The 15,939-nt window shown below is 39.5% G+C and overlaps 1 long non-coding RNA gene across 2 annotated transcripts in view; it reads right to left on the bottom strand.

Moving 5' to 3' along the window:
- Positions 1-15,939, bottom strand: part of LOC135105826 (uncharacterized) — a 137,326-nt gene that overhangs the window by 45,577 nt on the left and 75,810 nt on the right. The gene's annotated exons all lie outside the window — the stretch shown is intronic.

Below are 15,939 nucleotides of genomic sequence, written 5' to 3'. Positions count from 1 at the left end.
CCAAGGAAAGACGGAGGCGACTCGGAGGAAGCAGGAGACAAGGCTGAAGGAAATAAGGGGAGGAGAGGAGAATAAGGTAAGCAATGGGGAGGAAACGAGGATGAGGTAAAGGGAGCCGAGGCTGAGGAAAGCAAGGAAAGGAGACGAGGCTGAAGTAAGAGGAAGGAGACGAGGCTGGGGCAAGCAAGGCGGGGGAGACGAGGCTGAGCAAGGGAAGGAGACGAAAATGAAGTGAAAAGAGGCGAGGATGAGGGTAAGAGGAAGGAGACGAGGCTGAGGCAAGCAAAGGAAGGAGACATGGGTGAGTAAGGGCAAGGCGGGCACGTTCAGGCCAATCTACACAATCAGACAGCGCCCAACACACACACACACACACACACACACACACAGTTATCTAATCCCATCGCAACACACAAGTTTGAAGGGAGACTTGCCAACATGGACGGAGATGACGTTATAAGGTGGGAAACCACAACAAAGTGGACGGAATGACGCGTCTTGCCCATCTGCGTGTCAACAGTGGTCATGGGAAGCAAACCTGTGGGGTAACACTCTCAGACCGATAGAATGGCTTGTCCTCACCATCTGTCAGGAGTGAAACACATTAGAAACACCGTATCCTTGACGGGCTAGTCCCTTGGTCTGCTGCCAGTTACTGAACGACGTGAGCTGTCCAACTTAACCACGTACCCAGCAGTGTGAGGAACACAATGGACATGCCCACCACACTCTATCCGATAAAGGCACAGCATGCCAGGCTCTGTCCTACAGCGTGCAACTTACTGGGAGTTGCTTTATCTGGGGACACTGATAGAGAAGGAAGAGAAAAACACTCAGCAGCTCCCCGTCGAGCACTGGCCGACAGTGTGGACAGGACTTAAAAAAAAGGGGAAGTAGCACACGTGAATGAGGCGAATAAGGGGAAGGAGGCGTGAATGAGGAAGGGAAGGGAAAGGAGACACAAAGGGAAGAAAGACACGTAATAGAGAAAGGACGGAGGTAAGTAACGGGAGGAGCAAGTAACACCATAAAGTAACGCTGATAAATGTGGTGATGGTGGTGTAAAATTACAAAACATGAAGTATAATAGAAGGCACAAACAACGGGAAAGACGAGATATATTATAACGGCATGACGTAACGCCATACTCGTTACGTCGTAGTGATGTAAATAGAAAATAGGAAGAAAAACAATACGTGGCTTCGTTACTATGTTGGCAAAAAAAAAAAAAACTATAGCCTTACGTGACAGCGCTGGAATATTGAACCAAGGCAAGTTGTCAGAGCAGGGTAGCGAAACACAGAAAACCGTACAACATAGCAAAAAAAAAAAAAAAAGGATACTAGAACAAAACCGTACAATATAACAATAGAAAAAAGGATACCAGAAGAAGAGGACAACATCGCAACGTATAAAACACACACACACACACACACACACACACACACACACACACACACACACACACACACACACACACACACTACCATACAGAACAAGTAAGAGTACACAGGATATGTAATCGATCTTAGCAACAACAACAACAACAACAAAACGTACCTGACAGCAAGGAAAAAAAAAAAAAGAAAAACTAAACTAAGCGGCAACATAGCAACACATAAACACACACACACACACATTACCAAAAAGAACAAATAACAGTATACAGGATATGCAATCGATCTTAGCAACAAGAAAAAAAAACACCTGACGATAAGGGAAAAAATTAAACAAGGGCAACATGACATAGAAAAAAAAACACTATTATACGCATCTATTATATTAATTAAGGGGTCAACATGCCAAAATATAAGAACGCAAACGACGAGAGGGGAAAAATAAGAGAACAGAGGCAACATGGCAACAGGGAACCATACGCAACAGGAGAGAGAATAAATAAATGAATGCTGAATGGGGAGTTAATTTAGCAGCATAAAATCGCATAAATGACGAAATGGAAATTAAAAGAAAGAATGAAAGAAAAATTATGAAAAAAGAAAAGGAAACGAAATGAAACGAAACGAAACAAAAAAATAAGTGAAAACGAAACGAAACGAAAGGAAACAAAAGGAAAAAAAAGAACACCAATATGGAAATACTTAAAAAAAAAGCCACAAGAAAAAAAAAGTAAACATGTCAATAGAGAACCACATAAAACACAACAAAAGGAAAAGAACACGGTGAAAATACACTAACACAAACACATAAAACAACAAAATAAAAAAAGAACACACCAACACAGAACCACATCCACTAAAACACAAAAGACAACAACAACAACAACGAAAAACAAACCTAGCAACAAAAACGAAAAAAAAACACACACATAAAACGATAAGAAAGATATACTAAAGATATTCTATAAGACGGAAGATATCACTCAACAACACATGACACGTTACACAAGGGCGGCAGGGCAATGGGGCCAGTCCTTCAACGTAGCAACAAGGCAAACATGACGACCAGGGCAGATCAATACAAGGATGCTATTTATGAAGAGAGTAATATCGGTCAACAGGACAACGAGGATGGCAGGTAATGATACGAGATATGCAGCTCGTAAAGGGGACAGAGGGATAGCAAGTGTTATTATAAGTAACACTGAAGGAAAAGAAAGAAGGAAAAAAGGAAGGAAGGAAGGAAGGAAGCTGGAAGAGAAAATAAAAAGTTGGAAGAAAGGAAGGCAGGCAAGAAGGAATTATGTAAGACAGGAGTTTGAAAAAAAAGAAAGAAGGTAAAAAAAAGTTAAAAAGGAAGGAAGGAATGAAAGAAGGATGGGTGGATAGGTGGAATAAAAAAATGAAAGAAAGGAAGTCAAGAAGGAAGGAAGGAAGAATAAATTGGTGGATTGAGGGATGGATGGATAGATGGATAGATAGATAGAAGGAAAGAAGGAAAAAAAGAAAAGAATGAAAGCAAACTCGAACAAATAAAAAGAAAAGAGCAGCAAGTACAATCAAACTAAACAAGTAAAGAAAAAGCAAATGAATACACAAATAAACACTAACAAACCAATCAAGTCGAGCAGCAGCTTAGAAAAAAAAATTGAACAAAAATAAATAACTGAGAAGAACTTAAATAATTACTGACAGCTTAGACGAACTCGGGACAACTCGCACCAACACGCACGCACACACACACACACACGTCACCCAGAAGAAGGCGTCACTGAAGTCTTAACCACCAGGATCAATAAACAATGTTCTCACCACTCACAAGAACAAACTTAAGCAGGATATATGACTCACTAACACGCTAAGTAATAAGCCATTAAATAACAGAGTTCTCCGATGCTCCTCCGTTCTGGCTGTCTCCTCCCTTCTGCTCCTCTTCCTCCTCCTCCCTTCTGCTCCTCTTCCTCTTCCTTGCTCTTCCTCCTCCTGTTGCTTCAGCTCTTCCTTTATCTTACTTCTCCCCCTGCTCCTCTTCTTCCTCCCTTCTCCTGCTCCTCCTTTTTTTTTTTGATCTCCTACATCACTCGCTTAAGTTATTCTCTCTCTCTCTCTCTCTCTCTCTCTCTCTCTCTCTCTCTCTCTCTCTCTCTCTCTCTCTCTCTCTCTCTCTCTCTCTCTCTCTCTCTCTCTTTCCCCCCTCCCCCCCACAACACAAACATTCCCAACCGCTCATCCCACCCACCACCACCACCACCACCCTCAAACACACACACAAACACACGCCACCAAGTATTAAAAGCACTACGCACGGGTCACCTTAACCTCCACCTGCACCTGGCCTACATACCCGCAGCAAGAGGACGCAGGGGAGGACACACAGGGCACCGGAGACACGTACAGTAATGCGCCTCAGATTTATATAGAACACGTGGACTTGCGTTAGTTTAAGTGTGATGGTGTGAAATTTTTTTTTACTTTTCTTTTTTTCTTTTCTGGTGTAGATTGGCTATGTTAAAAATGTCCAAGGTTCGTGTAGGCGTGACTAGGGAAAGACGAAGGGCAGGAGGAAGAGGGGAAGGGAAGGGAGGGGAGGGGAGTGGAGGAATGGAATGGAAAGGAAGGGGAAAGGATGAGAAAAAAAAAAAGACGAGGGGATGGGAGAAGAAGGGAAGGGAATAGGAGGTGGGAGGAAGGAAGGACGTGAAGGGAAAAATAGAAAAGGGAAAAGGAAAGAGAACGGAAGAGGAGAGGAGAGGAAAACTAGAAAGGGGAGTGAAGGGAAGGGAAAGAGAGAAGGACGGAGGGAGGGAAGGAAGGGACAAATAAACGAACGAACGAACGAACAAAATATAAATAAACGCATGGCTGGATAGATGGCTGGAACGAAGAAAGGTATGTGGAAGGAAAGAAAGAAGGAAAGAAATAAGAATCGAAAGGAAGAGTACGAACAAAAGAAAGAAAGAAATGAAGGAGACCAAGCAGGGAAAGAAGACAAGACAACAAGAACAAACGAGGAAATGAAGTAAAAAGAGGGAGAAAATTGGGGAAAAAATTAACTTCGAATCCTTGAACATCACACGCACTATAACAAGATAGGAAAACTATCCACTTAACGATACAAACACACCACAACCAACACGGCACATGGTAACACACAAACGTCATGAATACACTGATCAGTTAAACAATTGTAATACCTGACAAGCAAAACGAATGAAAAAGAAAGCAAGAAAACAATAAATATGAAAATGTAGCTTCAGCACTTACAGGAGGAGGAGGAGGAGGAGGAGGAGGAGGAGGAGGAGGAGGAGGGAGAGTTTCTGCCTCAAATATATGACAACTATAAATGAAGAGGAGGAGAAGGAAAAGGTGGTGGAGGTGGTGGTGGTGGTGGTGGTGGTGGTTGTAAGTGCGTAGAATCCTGGGCCAGAAACAAAAACACATCGCACTCACGAAAGGTCAACCCAAGTCCTGGTGGGCGGCAACACTCAGAACGCAGGACGGAAGTGGCAGGTGGGAAATAAACAAACACAGACAAGACAACACAGGTACGCAGCTGAAACAAACACACACACACATTAACACACACACACACACACACACACACACACACACACACACACACACGTAAGCAGACAACACTGACAACACAAAATACGCTGAGTAACATTACCCAAAACGTGTATCATAGAAGAGGTCACACCACATAACAAATTCACCGGGACAAAGAGATGGCGTAATAAAAACTGACACGGGAGAAAAAAAAACGGAAAAATACAAGTTGAAGCAGAGTACTTACTATACAATACTGCACATATCAAATATAGCACCATACACACTACCATATGTTTAACTTCAGCCTGAGATTTTTTTTTCTCTCTTTTTTTGTTTTTCCTTCACCTCTCCTATTAAGTGTATGAATAGGTGTTTCAAAACGATGGAACCACGAATCGACCATGGAAAACTCGAGTAAAAGTCAAATGATACGAGTTTTATTCATGGTCAATTCATGTCGACATGTAACAATTTCAAGTGGTCTTTTTATTTCACCAGATTTTATTTATCCTATTTAATAAATTATTTAATGTTATCTTATATATTTATTTATTTATCTATTATTTTTTCCCCTTTCGAGCAGGTGACGCGAGGAGGGAAGAGGTCCATGTGAGAGTGAGGAAGAACACTTGGTAACACTCACAGTAAGTAGGAAGGAACAGGTGGTCAAGGAAGGGTGCAAGGAGGGGGAGGGATGAAGAAGGAAAATAGCAGGCAATGCAGTCGCAGTCTCTCTCCTCTCTCTCTCTCTCCTCTCTCTCTCACTCTCTCTCTCTCTCTCTCTCTCTCTCTCTCTCTCTCTCTCTCTCTCTCCTCTCTCGCCTGTAAGTGTTTGAAAATACGTGTACAATGTTTGGATGTAACCACAGATGTGCATACATGATGATGTATTTTGTATACAAGTAATTTTTCTAAATTTATATATATATATATATATATATATATATATATATATATATTATATATATATATATATATATATATATATATATATATATATATATATATATATATATATATATATATATAATATATATATATTTATATATATAAAATGCGCTGATTATTTTTCATTATTTTGTTGTTACGTGGACTTTACATGTCAATGATATTTTTTTAGTTAAACTGTATACACTGTGACACTGTGCGAGAGATGTGCTCCATTGTTTTTTTGTTAAGTCTGAGCATACGGACAAATATTCTACCACCACCACCCACCACCACCATGAAAAAAAAAAAGACAATAAATCTAGAAATACAAAAAAGAATTCACAGCCAGAAAACACGCAACGAACACCCCACACAGCAACACACCTTGCCAGCAACACTTTACCATCACGACCTGAGCACCAACCAGTAGTTTCATTTAGCTTCGATCGCTCAAGGCTACAGTTACTATTTCAAGTCTAGCACCGTGTATTTTCTCCACAAATAATAGTGTTTATAGCAAAAATAGATTATGTAACAGAGGAAATTAACACACTGGAAAACGTGATAAAACTGACTTAATTCCTCAAGTTTTAAATAGCTAGAGACACTAATGAAAACAACACACATTATAATACATCCTAACAAAAAAAAAATAATTATAGAAGCAACACACACACGGTAACAATACACTAGCAGCCTACACAATAACATTAACAGCAAAACAAACCTTGATAACACAATAATTGCAACACAATACAAGTAACAGCAAAGGAACAGGCAACATACAGCATAACGTCAACACACTACGATGAAAACACAACATAATGGCAACTTAACCAGCAAAACGGTAACAACACAACAGCAACACACACACAAACACACACACACACACACAACACACACCACACACACACACACACACCACACACACACACACACACACAGTAAATACACAATAACAGCAACATAACTATGATAACAATATAACAGCAACACTAAGCCACCAATGCACACCAAGATATCAAAAACACCACCACAGACAACACCAGCAACACACCAGAACACCAACACAAAAGCAACAGAACAAACTAATCTAGCAACACACACAAGCAACGCAAACTACGATAACACACACTAAATCAGCAACACAAACAACACAAGAACATCACCAGCCAACACAAAGTAACGGGAATCACACATCACAGTACCAACACAGGTAAGGCACAATGAAGGTAACACATTAACAAAAACAAGCACATCATGGAGGCAACACAGCATAACGGTAGCAGATCATAAAAAACACCTCTCCCTCTCCCTCTCCCTCTCTCTCTCTAGGAGTGAGAAAGGTTGACATCCGCTGACCCTCAGGCAAGAGAAAGTAGGCGGTAAGGATCACAACTACCTGCGTATTACGAGGCTCAAGATCACACTGATAGCTTACTACGCACTTCATTAGTAAAGGTAATAATGTAATAGTAGTAGTAGTAGTAGTAGTAGTAGTAGTAGTAGTAGTAGTAATAATAATATAATAATAATAATAATAATAATAATAATAATAATAATAATAATAATAATAATAATAATAATAATAATAATAATGGTGGTAATTAAGAAATACTAATGTAAAAATAAAATAATGCTGAAAGAGAAAAAAGTGCATTATTATTTAATTACTACTACTACTACTATCACCAACCCCAACCCCATTAGCACTACTACTATTACCGACACCCCCACCACTACTAGCACTATTACTACTACTTATACTACTACTACTACTACCCCTATCACCATTAGCACTACTACTATTACCACCACTCTTCACCACTATCACTAGTACTATTATTACTACTACTACCATAACGCCCACCATCATCAGCACTACTACTATTACCACTACCACCACCACCACCACCACTACTACTACTACTACTACTACTACTACTGCTGCTGCTACTACTACTACTACTCGGCACTTGACTTAACAGTTAATGTAACACATTTTTTGTGCATTGTTTGTAATAATCTGTTCCTTTGTTTGGAAGCGCCACTGTTTATACAGTAGCGATTAAAAGATAATGGGCCATGAGAGAGAGAGAGAGAGAGAGAGAGAGAGAGAGAGAGAGAGAGAGAGAGAGAGAGAGAGAGAGAGATTGGGTACATTATGATTATTCTCTCTCTCTCTCTCTCTCTCTCTCTCTCTCTCTCTCTCTCTCTCTCTCTCTCTCTCTCTCTCTCTCTCTCTCTCTCTCTCTCTTTCTCATGAATCCTTATCTTTTAACCTCTACTGTATAAACAACGACGCTTCAAAAGTTAGAAAAATACCAATACAAGTAAATCACAAAACAAGTCCTAGGAACAGTTAAATCAACACACATTATCACCACACTATTAATACTCCCACGTGTAAATAGCGTGAACTGTTAACACACACACACATACACACACACACATAAATAACTATATAATGTATTCACAACAAATTTCATAATTATACACGAATACATGTAATAGCCACACAATTCATTAATCTAGAATATTTTGTCAGCTCGTCATCAAACACCCAAGGTAAAATTCATCACGTATGGATTTAAAGCATGAACACTAAAAAACAATAAAACACGCCATGTTAATTATACTAAAGATTTAAGAGGTTTGCCACTAATTCCAAGACAAAACTATAAACATAAGAATATAAGAAAGAATATAAGAGAAATTGTCCGTTCTCGAAACAAAAAAGAAATAAAAATCAAGTAGACAAATAATAATCAAATAAATAAATACATAAATACATAAATAAGAACCTTACCACTGTCATAATACCAGGAATACAAGACCAGGAAAAGGACATCTACAAAACTTATTACTCGTTTCATAAAATTATAATGAGGAAAATAAGTAAATACAAGAAAAAATTGGTTCTCAGATAGAGTGGTAGTTCATGACTAGAATGGACTTAGTAATGAGGCTGTTAGTCCAGAGGCCTTAAAAGGGTTAGATTAAAAGATCAGATAAGCGTTAGGATAGGGATGAGAGAGGGGATAATACGTAAGTAATGTCTTATACAGGGACTGCCACGTGTAGGCTGCGTGGCAACTTGTATACAGAGACTACCACGTGTAGGCTGCGTGGCAACTTGTATACAGGAACTGCCACGTGTAGGGCGTGTGGCTTCTTGCAGCTACCCTTATCTTAAATTATCAAAACACAAACTTCGAAAATAATAAAATTATAAAAACACAACATATTAAATGACCCCACCAAGATTATTGCAAACTATTCTTTTAAAATTGAAGATTGTACTCTCCTCTTCCAGTACAGTTACACAAGTTGCATATCAATGTATTTCCAATGTTTTTTTTTTTTTTTCTGAAGGTGCCCACGGGTGAAAATTGTTTTATTGCTGTTGTTATTATTATTATTATTATTATTATTATTATTATTATCATTATTATTATTATTGCTATTATTATTATTATTCACCATTATCAATATTATTAGTTATTATTAATACTATTTTTTATCATTACTACTACCAGTTCTTCCTATAACAGATTTAGTATTATCATCATCATCATTATTACTTTATTACTTTATTATTATTATTATTATTATTATTATTAATTATTACTATTATTATTATTATTATTATTATTATTATTATTATCATTATTATTATTATCACTACTACAATCAGTCCTCTCTATAATCAAATTTTCAAAAGATGACACACTATACTGGTGACGCATACATATTTAACGTTCTCACACTTTACTTGACAACACGCTGCTCAATTTGAATCTGGCCCCCCCATAACCCCCAACCCACATACACACACACACACACACACACACACACACACACACACACACACACACAAAGAAAAACACTTAAGCTTGGTCAACAAATCAACGAAGGAGACAGATCGTTGTTCAAGAAGTTCAAGTGTTCTTTGTTATCTTAATATGCACAGACGCATAACTAACCGAAAAATCTCGTCCTCTCTCTTATCAGGCGCCGTGAAGTACTTACCGAGGAAGAGGGAGAGAGAGGGAGAGGGGGAGGGAGGGACTGAGGGACTGAGGGAAGACACACAAAAGAAGAAAAAATCATAAAAACACAGTTGAAGATGAAAAGAAGTAACGGAAGCAGAGACAAACATGACAGAACAGCAAGACCAATGCAATGCTACACTCTTGAGATACGAGGAGGAGGAGGAGGAGGAAGAGGAGGAGGAGGAGGAGGAAGAGGAAGAGGAGGAGGAGGATAGGTCACAGAAGGGTATAAAATGTGGTGAGGTGGAGAGGGAGGAGCAACATGACAGGACTGAGGGTGAGACAGACAGCTGAGAAAGGGAGATAGGGAGAGATGGAGGGAGACAAGAGGTGAAGGTGGGAAGGAAAGGTAAGAGGGAAGGTGACAGTGTGAGAAGGCAATGGAGAGGAAAGGCAAGAGAACAGTGAGCGTAAAAAAAAAAAAAAAATAGGGGGTATGAGGGAAAAGGAGACATGAAGGAAAGAGAAAGAAACAACGTAATAAGATAGGAAAGGAGGAGGGCGAGAGGAAGAGCTGAGATAGAGAAGGCAAGGAAGGGGACGAAACCGTGAGAGAGAGAGAGAGAGAGAGAGAGAGAGAGAGAGAGAGAGAGAGAGAGAGAGAGAGAGAGAGAGAGAGAGAGAGAGAGAGAGAGAGAGAGAGAGAGACTAGTGAATGAAGAAGAGGAGGAAGATTAAAAAAAGGTAAAAAAAAAACATGAAGGATGATGAAAGAATGGTTGTAAAGGGAAAGACAAGAAAAGAAAAGGGGGGAAAAAATAAAAGAAATTAAGAGCCAAAGAATGAAGAAAACAAGGACAGAGAAAACAAAACGAAAAAAGGCAGTGGACGCAAGAGAAGAGAGACAGAGGAGAACGGAGTGAAGAACGATAAATGATAGACAGAGATGAAGAAATAAGGAGAAAAGAACGCAGATTCAGAAGAGGGAGAGAACAAAATCCAAAAAGAACAAATAGTAAAAAGGAGAGACATAGAAGAAAGATGGAGAAAGGATTAGGATAAAGAAGGTAGGAAAAGAACAAATCGTGGAAGATAGAGAAAAAAAAAGCAATGAGATAAAGAAGAAAAGAAATAGAATAAATAGAAAAGATCAGATTTAGAGAGAGAGAGAGAGAGAGAGAGAGAGAGAGAGAGAGAGAGAGAGAGAGAGAGAGAGAGAGAGAGAGAGAGAGAGAGAGAGAGAGAGAGAGAGAGAGAGAGAGAGAAAATTAAACGTACAGAAGGAAGGAGAACAAACAGAAGAAAAGAAGAAACAGGAGACACAGAAAGGAGGAGGAGAAAGAAGCACAGGGATGCATGAAAGAGGAAACGAAAGAGAGGGAGAGACAAGACAGGAGGGAAGGGAGAAGAGATGGAGATAAAGATGATGACAGGCATTCTCTCCCTTGACCCTTGTACCTCTTGCGGCAGGAGATAATGTCTGGAGAAAGGAGGCAGAGGAGGCAACCCACACTGCGCACGAGGGGAAAAAAAAATACACGAGGCAGTACTATGGAGGGAATTACGAACTTCCTGACACACTCTCACTCTCACTCTCTCTCTCTCTCTCTCTCTCTCTCTCTCTCTCTCTCTCTCTCTCTCTCTCCACTACTTCCCTCCACCATTATCCCTGTTTCTATCTTCTCTCCACTCCACTCTCTATTTCCCCTCCCTCCACTATCTCTTCTCTCCTTTTCTCTATCCTTTCTCCTTTCCCTTCTTTCGCTTCCTTTCCTCCCTCTTCTCCTTTCTTATAGCTTTATCTACCTTTTTTTCTTTACCTCTTCACTATTCATCGACTGATTCTCTCTCTCTCTCTCTCTCTCTCTCTCTCTCTCTCTCTCTCTCTCTCTCTCTCTCTCTCTCTCTCTCTCTCTCTCTCTCTCTCTCTCATAACTACCTAATTCGTCGATCTTTTTCTAACTTCCTACCTGATTTTCTCAAATTCTCTTCCTCCTTTTCCTCCTCCTCCTCTTCCTCTTCCATCTCCACCTCATACTCCTCCTCTTCCTCCTCCTCCTCCTCATCTTTAATCCTATTTTCTTCTTAAGGTACGCTAGCTAGAGCGTTCTCCACAAACAGCTTCGTAAGGACCAACAAGTCTACTGGTGTTCATTCTTCCTTTGTGTTCCTCTTCTTCCTCTTTCTCCTCTGACCACTTCTATTCCTCTCCATGAATCTTCCCTCGTTCCCTTCCTTCATATCACTCCACCCTGTCTCCTTCCTCCCCTCCTCCCCCGTTCCCTCTCCTTTCCTTCTTCCCTCCTCTTTTCTTCGTACACTTAACTTAATCTCTTGTTTATCTGAATGTTCTTTTATCTTGCTGGCTATCAAGCTGACTAGCTGAGAGAGAGAGAGAGAGAGAGAGAGAGAGAGAGAGAGAGAGAGAGAGAGAGAGAGAGAGAGAGAGAGAGAGAGAGAGAGAGAGAGGTCAAGTAGGACAAAACTCTTCACTTCGAACTCCGATGATTACAAACACACACACACACACACACACACACACACACACACACACACACAAACAACAACAACAACAACAACAACAACAACAATTAAAAATAGAAGAAAAAGAAAAAGGAGGAGGAGGAGAAGAGAAGACCACCACCACCACCACCACGAAAAAAAAACACGAAAAAAACATGAAAGAAAACGAAAACAGAAAAAAGAAAAAATGTGAAGAAAGATACAGGGAACACAAAAAAAGAAAAACGAACACAAGGGAATGGCCAAGAAGACAAACACGGCAGCAACTGTTTAACACGTACACTTTTCCCCACAGTACCTACACCCACCCATCATCCCTATCCATCAATTTATCTAATCTTCTAAAGCTCCCTACTGACTCGCCACTAACAACCTCACGACTAAGCCTATTCCAGTCATCAATGTATATACTTGTAAACTAATTCTTTCCTTTATGTTTCTTTATATTTAACTTTATCCTATTCAACCTGTTGCTTGTAGTCTTTTCCAATTTACTTAAGAATCTTGTGCAAGTCGACTTCTTAAGCAATGAGAGAGAGAGAGAGAGAGAGAGAGAGAGAGAGAGAGAGAGAGAGAGAGAGAGAGAGAGAGAGAGAGAGAGAGAGAGAGAGAGAGAGAGAGAGAGAGAGAGAGAGAGAGAGAGAGAGAGCAATAAAGTACTCGTACATGAAATAAGTAAATCATCTAAAATCCAACATATTTTAATCTTCCAGTCTCTTTAAAAAATGCAAAAACTACTGCACAGATTCACCCTAAAATAAAATAAGTGAATAAAAACTGAAGGCAAAAAAGAAACAGGAAATAGTTCTTAGTTGTTTGGGATTACTTCGCCATTTATCCCTCTGCAACACCAGAATACGGGATATATTTTAGTTGTGTGTGTCTGCGTATTTCCATTTTGTTCTCACGTCTCTATAAATAACTGCTGGGAACGTCTGTCTTTATGCATATTCATAATTCCCTCCCTCCCTCTCTCTCTCTCTCTCTCTCTCTCTCTCTCTCTCTCTCTCTCTCTCTCTCTCTCTCTCTATTAATGCATTCACTCTCTCTCTCTCTTTTATTAATGCATTCAAAGGTACAGTGTTATCTATAAGGGAAGGAGGTTATACAGGTTAAAGGAGGTAGTGTGAGTATCCCCCGTATCTTAAAACCTAACCTTTATATATATAATTATAGTCAATTATCCAGCACTTGTGTCACTGTCGCGCACCACTCTGAGCCAAACATGCGCCAACACTTTAAATTTCTGAGCCCCACACACGGCAACACTCAGGTCGTCCGGGCAAATATACGAGGCTAGAAAACTGTTCCATCACTTCACGTACGATTATGTGAGCTGCCTGTGGGATGGAACGTGTGTGAGCGCGGTGTGGCCAGGGGAGCTAGGGCTGTATCCATGGCCCTGGTGTTCACGAGTACTTGGCGAGGCGGCTGCCGGAGTGGCTGCAAGTGTGACACTCCCTCCTCTCTCTCTCTCTCTCTCTCTCTCTCTCTCTCTCTCTCTCTCTCTCTCTCTCTCTCTCTCTCTCTCTCTCTCTCTCTCTCTCTCTCTCTCTCTCTCTCTGAGTATGGTGCAATGGATATCTCATCTACACACTGCAGTATCATCAGTTCAAATCTCACCTAATTAATTGCTTTTCTTACTTTGTCGTTATGAAACTATATTGTGGCTTCAACTGCAGAGATTTGTATTTCGTTTTATCATCTTTTATTTGAATTCAAATCATTATGCTGTGCGGCGCCTTATTGCTTTGTTATTGCGACGCTGAAGACAGAATTAATTGATCACTTACTCATTCACCTAATCACTCACTTACAAATTCACTTGGTCTCATTTACTCACTAACGCAATCAATCAGTATCAAAATAATCAATCAATCATTCATGCAGTCAATCAGTCAATCATTTATTCGTTCAGTCAGTCATTCATTCTTTCACAGTCAGTCAGTCAGTCAGTCAGTCAGTCAGTCAGTTAGTCAATCCTCATGCCATTTTCATCCTTTCTTATTTACCTGCACATCCAAACCTCTACCTGCGTACACTTTTATCTTTCTTAGTAACGATATTAACTTTTCATTACGAGGTGAAAGGACAAAAAATATCAACATCGCATTATTCACCTTACCTTCTTTTTCATTAATTTATCTTTTCCTGTTTTCTGCAATTTTACTTTATCCTCAGCAAAACGCCATAAGCTTCCTCAAAAGTCGAAAAGCGAGAAAAAAATTTAATTCAGCCTTTCTCGCGTTTCTTTTCCCTCGTCTACCTTTCCCTTTTTTTTTTTTTTAAGTTACACACAAAGTATTCATCGTCGAGAAAAGGAGAGAAAAATGGTTATGGGATGAAAAGGGCAAATAATACGAGTCTTTTTTCTTCGTTATGAGGGAAAGGTAAGGAAAATAAAAGACTAGCATTCGCTCATGACTCAATTACTTCCATTATCTTCCTTTCTTGCTAAGTTAATCATCAAAATTGTTTCGCTATGAGGAGAAATATAATTAAGTAAGCGTCCAGCATTCGTTCACCATTTATTATCTCCATGATCTTCCTTCCTTACTAAGTTATTATTTTTTTCTTCGCTACGAGGAAAAAAACAATGTACAAAAACAGAAGCATCCAGACTCTTTATCTTCCCTTCCAACCTTTACCTCCCGTTCCTACTGGAAAAAGACGGAAATATAAGCACCTGCTGTTCTTTTTCTTACCTTTACTTCCTTGTTTTATCTTTCCTTTCTGAAAAGATCAAGAAAAAAAAATCATCTAACCTTCTTAATCTTCAATTCCCTCCTTTATCTTGGCTTCTTGGAGTGAAGTTGCTCGTGTTATCTAGAGAGGTGGTACTTGAGTCGCCTGGGAAAAAATCGTAGTCTTGATAATCGCCTTGTTTTACTGCTTTTTCTTCTCTTGTTTCCTTATGGCAAGGATTCAGAACACGTGCATTTGTTGCCTTCATTTACTGCTTTTAACTTTTCTTTCTTTTTTTTTCTTAATTCTACGTAACTGATGATGATGATGATGATGATGACGACAACGATGATGACGACCATTATTATGATGGTATGGGAAAATCAGAAAGAAGACAAAAGAACACTGAGCAAAAAAGCATAAATGAATAATAATAATGATAATAATAATAATAATAATGATAATAATAATTATAATAATAATAATAATAATAATAATAATAATGATAATAATAATAATAATAATAATAAAAACTCACACATATAAAAGAGGAATGCAGGAAAGATTAGTAAAAAAAAAAATAATAGTACACAAAAACAGAATAAATGGTTACCTGAGGAAGAAAAGGAGGAGGAGGAGGAGGAGAAAAACACCACCACCACCACCACCACCACCACCACCACCACGAGTACCAAGCACCACCAATCACACATACCCTTGAACACCCACACACCTGAAGAAAGGGCTGCACACCTGTGGTCTCAGAAGTACGGGGCCGCGGCAGCCTTCACACACAGGTAAGGTGCAACACATGGACAAAGGCAGTGCTAGACGTGACGCAATGGCATACCTCACAG

This window comes from Scylla paramamosain, chromosome 12 (assembly GCF_035594125.1).
Source record: "Scylla paramamosain isolate STU-SP2022 chromosome 12, ASM3559412v1, whole genome shotgun sequence".
Taxonomy (NCBI): domain Eukaryota; kingdom Metazoa; phylum Arthropoda; class Malacostraca; order Decapoda; family Portunidae; genus Scylla; species Scylla paramamosain.
This window is presented reverse-complemented; position numbering and strand designations above follow the sequence as displayed.